An 11,078-nucleotide genomic window follows, 5' to 3' on the forward strand; every position below is an offset into this window, starting at 1 on the left:
GTTAGAGCTCGGTTCTATCCTTTATTTCTCTTTATTTCTTTCTTTGCAGAAAAAACTAAACAACGTGAGATCTGGTAACTAGTACCAATTCCAGATAATACATTTGGTTGCAAACTAGTTATTAAAACTTTGATAACATTCTCTAACATGAAAAAAGACTTATAAAATACATGCTATTTGCTAGTCTCACAAGTCAAATCCATTCAAGTATCTTCCAAGCTTGACTTAACCAAAAATGTCTCATACACAGTATATAAATTATCTTCTACCCCAGTAGCTAACAGCATCATTATTTTACTTCCCACAAATGAAATATGGGTATCTGGAAGACTTCTTTTTTTAATCCTGCAAGAAAACTGATGTAATGTTTGTAGCTGGAATTTGCATCTAGCCTAACAATAGCTGTCATTGTGCTACTCTGCCACGCTGAGAAGCATATCTGAGAGCAGGCTCAGATTTCTCCTTTCATCTTCTTGCATCCTCTCCAACTGTAAGTCTTAGGCCCCAGTGCTAAGAATTCTATGATTTGTGCCAACTGATCTCCTTACCCACATACTGTCCCACAAAGATCAGCAGGGCTTTATGGTTTGTGCACAAATCTCTCAATTTGAGTTTATTACTGAAGAAAGCCATAGTGAGGGTTTTTCTCTTCTAGAAGAGTTGATCCATTTTTCCAGTAAGTCTAGCACACTTGCGGGTTTTCACTTACTCCAATTTCAGACCTGGCAAATTAATTTGTTATATCTTAGGATCAACTGATCAGCACTGCAAATAATGTCCTTTGTGCTTTGTGTTGCAGAGTTGGCAGGATACATTATGGAATTGTAGCTGCTGCATCAATGCTCCATACCAGTTTCAACGCTAATATTACATATTAGGCAGAGTTGGAGGGCCCATCAGATGATCTGACCTACACTGGTTAAATGAGTATTTACCTAAATGCATGAAGACATTAAGACTCAAAGACATCAAGGTTCTATTTCTTGTTGGTTTTGATTTTGTTTGTTTCTAATACATAGAATGGTAGATCATCTGATAAGAATTTGCACAGCCAAAACTACTGATGAAGAAATATGTATAATCAAAAGCAAAGTAGGAAAAGCAGTTACTGTGCATGTCAAAGTGTGCCTATTTCAAAATTAGTTTGTACTAAAATCCCTTGTAATTTCTGATCATTAATGTAGTTAATAAATATTGTCTATATCATTTCAACACACTGCTAAATAACAGACAAACATAGTTTTGACCTGACTTTCAACGGAAACTAAATTAACATCTCTATTTCTGAGATTGTTCCAAGGCCTACTGAACTCAGTAGATATTTTTTCACAAGTGCCAGTGAATTTTGGATCAGTCCCTATAAGACAAAATCATTTCAAAGCAGGAAATTCTTTTATTTTCTTTTTCTTCTTCATTATATCATGTTTTTGGAATGTTCTTACAGTGGTTCATTCAGGAAGGAGCCATCTCTCAGCAGAGAAAAGGCAGAGGAAAAAAGTTTCATTAATTGCAAAACCTATCCAGTTTTTGATGCAGTCTTCACTTTTGTCATGAATTCACACATTTTTTTTGAGTCCAGGCCCCAGAGATTAAAAATAAAAGATATCAAAGCTAGGCCCTAAGACATAAAAAATGATATTGCGAAAAATTTAGGCTGTAGAAGGGTAATGCAAATGGTCATTGACTTCATTATAAAAATCTTTGGCAACAACTTTTCCAGACCCATGTTAAGCCTTGAGAGAGAAATGTTTCAGCACAGAACCACTTAATCATTTATATGAATGAAAATGAGTGCAAACAGAATGCTGAGATGGTTTTAAGATCACCTCTTTTTTCTTGTACAGAATACCCACTATAATTACATTTTGCCTGTCAGTTCATAAATTTTGCTTATTACAAAACGGGCATTATTGATTGCTTTTTAAAAGTACTAAAACTAAGCTAAGAGCAGTAGATCTCTCAGCAAATTCAAAACATACTATCTTCCAAACTAATCACTGGCAAAGAGACTGTGGAAATACTATTGAAGTTTATTGTAAGCCCGATGCAAAAAAAAATTGAAGTTACCATGAGTTTTAGGTTAGTAACTTGGCTTTGAATTTAGGATGTTTTAAGCCACAGTGAAAAAAAAAAAAAAAAAAGATAAACTTATTTGGCAAAGTCAGACACTTTTAAAGCCAACATCCTGTAATTGTTTCCTCATTTGGCCTGGCAACTTAAACAAGGATAAAAAGCATGGGCGGGGGGATGGTGTGTGCAAAACACTAAATTTTTCAGAAAGAAAGAATTGGAGGAGAACAAAGAAATCAAGGTACTCGTCTCATTTGTGATAAATGAATATGTAAATGACATTTGCTCCTTTTGTTCTCTTAGATAGGATTCAATAAAACAAAATGAAGGTAACTCTCTAGTCTTGTGGGAAAAAATGACTGAACGGAGAATTTTCATGGTTTGAATTAGTGCAAACAGCGGACATTCTGACACAGTTGACTAGCAATGCAGAAGAGCCAAACTGATAGCAGGCAATATAAGAACACTTGGCCTCTCTGAGACCAGCTGATTAAGCATCTCCAAGCAAGATTAATACACACTAGGAACATCCTTATTTAGAACTAGTAAGAAATAAAAGCTATCAAAAAGGATTTATTTCTGCCATTCTTATCAAAATAAGATTAAGGGCTGATGTCCACAGATAGTTAAAGGAGAGAGAGGAGATGTCATATAAAAAGAGAAATTAACAGTGTTTGCTATTGGATTAAATCTAAGCAATCTCCAAAGCTGCTCAAACTTTTCCTCTTTTCACTGTTGTATTGTTGCCAGTCCTGAGCTAATGCTGGAAAAAAATTAGGTAGCTACTGATCTGGCTAGGGAACAATGTTCTATTCAAAGTTAGTATCTGTTCTAAATATCAAGCAACAAAATTTACTGTCCTCTCTGTAAAGAGGGGTAAGAAGAAAAAGAAAAAACACATTTATATCAATGTCAAGCCAAGAAAGTAATTTTGTATTAACCTAACAAAATGGAATATATAAAAGTATTTTTTGAAGTAGAAATAATTTAAGAACCTTCTAAATAACTTAACAGTACACTTGGCTACACTTGGATTTAGGAAGCAATATTTTACATGCAACAGTAGATTGTATTTTTTTTTTTTCAGCTTTAAATCCACAGACAGAGCTGTACTCCATCAAGAAATGACAACAGCAAACCCAATGCCTCATGTGAAAGTAACAAATTAAATTTAGCCGTAGCTAGAAAATGGTCAGATAATAAGGCTATGATTCGACATCTATGTTAAAGGCAGAACAGTTACGTGTTCAGAACACTTACATGTATCAAAGCGCTCACACGTTGTCCCAGTGTTAGTTGAGTAACCACCTGCAACTTGAAAAAGTCTTTGGTCACTAAGGTTTTAAAGACACTAAAGCAAATTTTCTGCAATTATCTGTGAAACTTACTAAAACAGCATGTATGCAAAATGCCTTTGTTGCTTCAGTTGGGAAGAACAGAACAAAAATTGCAGACTTGGGCTAATGTTATTGTTCTCTTTCACAATTGTGGTCATCTGAAGAGACCACAAGGCATGCGTACAAGGTACCTGATTGCTGTGTAACATAGGTAAACGATCTGCTGATAGACTGCCGTTGAAATCAAGACTAAGCTCTCCATAATTTCCATGTTAGCAAGCAAACACAAAATTCCTAATAAAAAAGCCCTAATTTTGGGAGGATGATACATGGAACTATGCATCTTGATTGCGAAATAAGCAGCAGGAAGAAGACACCGGGAGGATGGTTGAGGTCAGCTTCTTTGTGAACTGTGTGCCTGAATTTCCCTTCCCTGGTAAGTCACAGGAGGACTGGAACCCACGTGTGTTCAAGAAGGCTACAGAGGGATGAGGTCTCTCCCTTCCTTCGCCTCCAACACAGCACTCACTCCCCAAGTGGACAGGGATGGCAAAAAGAGACAATAAATCAGTCATCCAGCTTCTCAGTTTTGTCCCCTCTGAAGAACCTTTAGCTACAGAATGATAGTCAAAGCAAACTGGAAATTCATCTAGATTTTATGTGCTCCAGGGCACCAAATCAGAACAAAGTGTTGAAGACTGATGGGAAATCTGCCTGGTAACTTTTTCTACTATTTCACAGGGTGTGAATCTCACAATTATGATACACGGTCACATTTCTACAATAGTTCTCCATCCTGCACTACATAAAAACTTGACTAATTCCAGTAAGATTGGATATACTGATTTCTTTTTCATTTAACACTTGGAAAATAAGTTGAATTATCAAAGAGACACAAAAGTTTTGTTATTTCAAGTAGTGCTGAGCTGAGTTCCCATAAACTGGATTGGAATAAATAAGATCTGGTCTAGGTCATGGTTTCAGAGTAGGCTGTACTTGGAACAGAACACAGGGATAAGAGGGCTCTGTTCTCAGGCTGGTGAAAGCCTGTTCCGGTTGACAGAGATTATGTTAACAGCTTCTGTGCTGGGAGTCTGGCAAAAAGGCTCTAGGGAAACTTTCTCTTTCCCTTCAAACATAGTATATATGTATTATATATACTGAGAGAGCACTGACTGTATTAGCCAGTGAGTTTCTGTCACAATCATGGTCATCACACCCTGTACGTGAATAGTCATGGCTAAGAAGGGATATAATTCAGATCTTATTTATGGTCTCCATTCTTATATTCTGGCAAGAAGATCTGAGGACCATTACCTTATAATGTTAAGCAGTGTTCCTTCTCATAAAGCAGATACCACTTCCAGTGCAAATACATGTGCTTACAAGCTCAATGTTAGCTGTCAGTAGGTACTCAAGCATGAAAAGTTAACATTTGCTTTCTATCAGGATTCACGTGACTAGTGCTCAGTGGCTTGAGTGTTACAGAAAAGTGAGTACAGAAGGTCCTTGACACCAAACTAATAAAGCTTTTCAATTTCAAATAAAACTTTACAGATGTTTTGGCATTTCCCCAATACAATTTAAAGAAAATAACAAAATCAAGCCAGTAGGCAGGTAGTAAGCTAATTAAAAATGTTTTCCAGTTGCACTTCAGTTCAAAACTTATTCCTCTGGTAGCTGACTGAAAGCCACAACCAGCTAATGCTGCATTCTGTGCTACTGAGGACACAGCTCAGTCAGTTTCCCCAGAAAATCCAGAAGGATTCAAGGCCTGTTCTGTACTTGTTTACAACAGCAGGTACTCAGAATTTTAGCAGTTTATAGAAGTAAGTGGGCAAACCAATAGAGATCAAACATGGATTCATAGTTTTCCTCCTGAGTCCAGAATAAGGCCTCTAAGATGATTAGGAGCTGGAGCAAATGATCTGCAAGAAGTGGCTGAGGGAGAAGTGTTTATCTAGCCTGAAGAGAAGGCTAGGGTGGCACTTAACTGCAGTCTTCCATTACCTAAACACAAGTCACACAGAAGATGGAGACAAACAGAAAAGTGGATAAGAACCAGGTGTCCACTTCTTCCTAATACAAGTAGGAGAGACTAACAACAACAACAAAAAAAAAGGCATGGTTCTTATAAAACAGATGCTAGACTATTTGAATGCTTTCCAAGCAAGGGCACTCCAGTACCTCACACTTCAAAAACACACTGCAAGTTATTAAACAAACACAAAACATGAGGCCCATGTATTCTGAGCTGAAAAACAGGGGCCTGGACAAAGTTGGATTAAATATACTATATATTTGCCCTGATCTTATTCAATGCTGAGGCTTATCTCTACTGTCGGATAAAGGATGCTAGGTAAGATAGATCTCTGGCCATAATCAGTGCTGACAGCCTTGCGAATAACACCTTACAAAGTTCCTGACCCTGTATTGGTCATAGCTCGGAAACTTCTGAATTTTGTACACCACCAAAAGAGTTATCTTCATATACTGGTTAGAACCACTTCAGATCTTTCTGAGAGACTGCAGTAACGCACATCTGTGGCACCTGGATATCTCACAAAGAACCTGTGACTGAGGCAGTATTTTGGTCCGTGTTCTGCGATATCAGACCATAACATTTAATATTTTATATGCCATAAATACATACAGATAAGAACATAAACCACCAAAAGATGCAGCAACGTGAATAAGGTTAATAGAGATAGGACAATCTGCGAGACAAAGATCTCAGCCATGGTTCAGACCAATAAATCATTGTTGATTTATAGTAGGTCCTCTGCCACAGCAGAAGTTATGAAAGACTGTGTATCCAACAAATCTTACAGACATGCTGAAATATGATTAAACATATGAAACAAGTAAAAAAAAAAGATCACACCAAGTACCGAATGTATGCTAAAACAAAGCTCATGCCAATTGTGTTAATATACAACTGCTGCCACTTTCACTTTATATTACAGTGGGATCGGCAAAGATGTTTGTTATAGATGAATAGAGTTGATTATCGCTGATTACAGATGCACTAATTAACGCAGTTTTATTTGTTCCAAAACCCTATTAATAATCAATTCTGAAAGATTTGGGCAGTCATGTGCAATTTGACATAGTTTTAATCACCAGAGTAAGATGCTGCAGTCCATTTAGAGAATAATGAAGAGACAAAAAAGAACAACAAACCAAAACACACACACACACACAAAAAAAAAAAACAACCCAAAAAACCACCAACACAGAAACTGTTGGCAGAGAATCAGCGTACCTAAAATAGGCCACTTTTCAATCTAAGCAGCTTGCTAATCACCTTCACCATCCTGACAGTTCAGACAATGAGGATTTAGAGTTCAGCCTATAAAACAATGTTTAAATAGAGGTGTAAAACTGTGCCAAAGCTTTCGCACATGAGCCAAGGAGGCCACACTTGGCCTTGTAGAAACATACATTAAAAAGTTGCCCTGAGTGACTAAAAGTTAACATTAAAATCAATTGTGTGTCTGGAAACAGTGTCTCTTTATCTGTAAAAGGACCAATAAGGACAAATAAGGCACACTTGGGAGCTACTGAGGGATTTGTACCTTTGCTGTTCTAAGAGTTATGCCAGCATTCACTTTTCAAACATCCATGAGCCAGAGGCTTGCAACGCGTCTTGAGATCTCATCTCTTTCTCCGTTTCTGGACAAACACACAAACACATATTTATGCAATTCTGAAAAGAAGTTTGTTGCACTAAAAAGCTCTCAAATATTTTTATCTTAAAAAAGAAACAACACAGTTCAGGCCCAAAGAAGAGCCCTCTGCAAGTCCACAGCCTGCTCTCCTATCTGTTAGCATTTCCAAAGAGAAGCAAATAGGCTAGTCAGGCTACTGAGATTTCCACAAGAGCAGCAAAATTTTTCTCTCAAATGTTTCCAGGGGAACTTTCACAACCCTGGGTATGCATAGTTTTATTACCCTCAAAAATGTTTGCCTGTTATTTTTTTAAACTATCTGTGCAGAGATTAACATAAGGTATTATTTCAACTGTATAGACATAGGTATTCTGTCTCAAAATAAGACTTGACAGCGAAGCTCTGAACCAGACATAAATTGGATAAGCTGATCCTGTAAAAATATTTGAAATAATTAAATACAAGGTAGGCAAATGTCACTAATTTACCTGAGTATTTACAACATGTTATCCTGATTTGTTTTTCACACTAGTTTGACCCAGTCATACACCTATGTACAGCAACATATCTGCTGTTGAATTGACTGTGAAGTCAATTCTGCTTCTGCAGTACCCTTTTGTCTTCCAAGCTATCACACAGTAGAAACACAACATAATGAAATAAAACACTGCGTAACATTCTTTTCTCTCTCAATCACCTACAGCACCAAGTCTTCAGTCTTATAATCTTTACTGAAAGCTTTCTTTAATAAAATAACTTTAAGATACACAAGAGACTGTAAGAAGTAACCATAGATTATATTAAGCTGAAAAATCCAGACTGAAGAGTCCCAGTAAATGGAAAGCAAGAGTGAGATCCAGTGTCCAAGAGAACTGTGTAAGACTGTGCATGCTTAAGGCACAGAAACCTGTGTCCATTGCTGACTGGCCTACCACCTTACCTCTATTTATGTAATGAGCAGGCCTCAGCAAGCCTGTCTCTCTTTACATGCCTAGTCTTTCCATACACTATGCCTTTCATTCACTTCCCTTATTCACAGCAGAGAGGAAACAAATTATTATGGAAGAGAATGTGCACCCCTGACACTTTGCTGGCTGTGTCACTGTCATTTATGGACAGTGTCTTGCACCCTGGGAATGACCCTTGAAATCAGGAAACCCATTTGCATTTTTAAAATCCACCGTAAACACACTTCACTATATAGGGCCGTAGATTTTGGCACCTTAGAAGATTAACCCCATTTGTTAGAAGCTGCTTTTCCTCTTCAGCCACAGAAAAGAGAAGCGAGACAAAATAGCAAAACAAGATGCAAGATGCCAAGATATATTCTGGGTTGACTAGCAAAGTGCAGAAAGGGCAAGGTGGCTGGGGTAGCTGTCATCTCAGTGGAACCATGCCCCATAGTACCAAGACATTGTTGGAGCAGTGCTTGAAGAGCTGCAGCCTGTGGGAAGCCCATACAGGATGAGTCTGTGAAGGATGGTATGCTGTGCTCCTTGTGGAGCAGAGGCGGAGAGCAACCATGGAGAAGCAGCAGAGATGAACCTCTATGAGCTGACCAAAGCCCCCATTCACCTGCACTGCTTGGGCAGCGGGGGGGGGGGGGGGGGGGGGGGGGAGGATGGTTGGGGGAAATATTTTAATTGCTTTTAGTTCTTACAGCTCTAGTATGTCATTAGTGTAATTTGTTGCACATTGCTCATTTCCCTGTGCTGAGTCTTTTGCCTGTGACAGTAATCATGAGTGACCTTTCAGTCCTTATCTCAACTCAAATTTTTTTCATATTTTCTCCCCCGTTCCTATAGGGACGAAGAATGAGAGAAAAGCATGGTGGAGCTTAGTTAGCCATTAGTGTGACACCACCATAGTTAGAAATTTATAAGCAAACAAATATGTGCTTATTATGATCCCAGCATTGATGGGCTGTGATTTCCACTCGGCCTCTGTGAACTATAATAAACAGAGCAAATAGTGACCAGCAACACAATGCTACAGAGACTAAAGAGGAATTTGGAACTGAAGCCAAATAGGTATGAAGTATCATTCAGAAACCAAGGAGGAACTGATAGTCCCTGAATGGATCAGAGCCTAATGATCCCCAAAATGTGGATATCATAAGCTGGAATGCAGCTAATACAATAGAGAACAGTTTAAAACTGGTAAAGAGGAAGAACAGTGTGCCAACACTGACTGTAGGGCAGTTTAGACAAGTAAATGCAATCAATTTCTAAATCCAGTTGGAATACCAGGATGAAACACCTTGGCATCTATAAGGAATGCCATGGGATCCATATTGACAGTTCCATTAGAGGCTCTGTTTCACCATACAGCAATGCAGTGCCGAAACACCTGCATAATTACTTGCAACTACCCATTTCGGTGATTGTATCACAAAGTATTTGTTTGCAAAACTACTAACAATGTACAAGCATACAGGTGCATAATTTTAAGTGAGAGCAACTGATTTTTACTGAATATTTGGTTCATTGTTGTACCAACAGCCAGGGTTAGGAACTTACATTTTTGCCCAGACAGCCTCCCCTCATTCTTTCAGTTTCAAAGTTGCTGACAGAATATTTATGATGGTTTGTACTGGGATTGAGTTAATTTTCTTAATATTGCTATGCTTTGGGTTTGTGATGGAAACGATGTTGGTAACACACTGATCTTTTATTTACTGTTGAGTAGTGCTTACACACAGTCAAAGTATTTTCTCACCCTGCTTTGCCAGAGAAGGATGGAGGTGCATAAGTGGCTGGGAGAAGACATAGTCAAGACAGCTGACCATAGATGACCAAGGGATATTCCATATCATGACGGACACTACATTCAGCACTAAAAGCTGGGGGAAAGGAGAAAAGAGTGGATGTTCACAGCTATGGTGTCTGCCTTCCCAAGTAATCATTACACACGATGAAGCCCCACCTCCCTGGAAATGGCTCAACTTCTGCATACCAATGGCAAGTTGTGAATGAATTCCTTATTTTGCTTTGCTTGCATGCCCAGCTTTTGCTCTACCTATTCATCTGTTTTTATCTCAACTCATAAGTTTTTTCACTTTTACCTTGGCAGTTCTCATTCGCATCCTCCTGGAGGGGAGCACGCAAGTTTAGCTGCCTACCATGGATAAATCACGAGAATGCTTCATGCAGAAGTCTGAAATGAAGGAAAAAGTGCATCTTTTGTATGTATACGGCTTTACAATACACTTCATCTGTCTGCCAAACTCAGAGAGTGGTGAGGTCCAGACACCAGGCTGTGCCAGAGAAGCTGTGGGTGCCCCACCTCTGGAGGTGTTCAAAGCCACATTGGAGGGGGCCCTGGGCAGCCTGCGCTGGTGGGGGGCAGCCCTGCCCACTGAAGGGGGGGAGGGGTTGGAACTGGGTTGGCTTTAGGTCCCTTCTAACCCAAGCCTTTCTATGAGTCTATGATCATCTCATTCTCCTCCCCTCAGTAATGGTTTGTAACACATCTTTGTCCCATATTAAATAATTGAGTGAAAAATAAACCAACTATGGATCTTATTTTGGTTATAGAAAGGTCTGAATTGTTTATAACTGAATTAATTGCTAAAAAGACTTGAGTGGCCAATTAGTAATATTTGTATTTGAATCTGCCAGTTGGCCCAGAACTGGAAATTTATATTGGTTTCTACATAAAGACTGTAGTGCTCACAGGAAAAAACAAAACAAAACAAAACCAAAAAACATTCAATCAAAAAAAAAAATCAAGAAAATATTTGAGAATCACTGTCTTGAATGGAACATGCCTGATAGCTGGCCAGATAATTATTAGCCAGAATTGCCTACGATATTTCCCAACTGCAGATTCAAGTACTGATTCTGCATTCCTCAGACTACATAAAGTCATGAATTATTGTTGCACTCTGAGAAGTTCTGAACAAGTGATAGGAATGAATGGTACCACACATGAAACATATACAGATGCCAGCAAACTGTTCATTTGTGCTCATAAGATTTGCACATGCCTTTTCAAGACA

The 11,078-nt window shown here is 38.5% G+C and overlaps 1 long non-coding RNA gene across 5 annotated transcripts in view; it reads left to right on the forward strand.

Moving 5' to 3' along the window:
- Window positions 1-10,602, forward strand: part of LOC107053383 — a 322,875-nt gene extending 312,273 nt beyond the window's left edge. For 4 of the 5 annotated variants that reach the window (XR_005860128.1, XR_005860130.1, XR_005860132.1 and 1 more), the window contains one exon: window positions 800-1,383. This is a non-coding gene — a long non-coding RNA (uncharacterized LOC107053383). Of the gene's footprint in view, window positions 1-799; window positions 1,384-10,150 lie in introns of those variants that run through there. The other variant, XR_005860129.1, reaches the window with a different exon arrangement.
- The last annotated feature ends 476 nt before the right edge of the window (window positions 10,603-11,078 follow it).

Source organism: Gallus gallus, chromosome 5 (assembly GCF_016699485.2).
Source record: "Gallus gallus isolate bGalGal1 chromosome 5, bGalGal1.mat.broiler.GRCg7b, whole genome shotgun sequence".
Taxonomy (NCBI): Eukaryota; Metazoa; Chordata; class Aves; order Galliformes; family Phasianidae; genus Gallus; species Gallus gallus.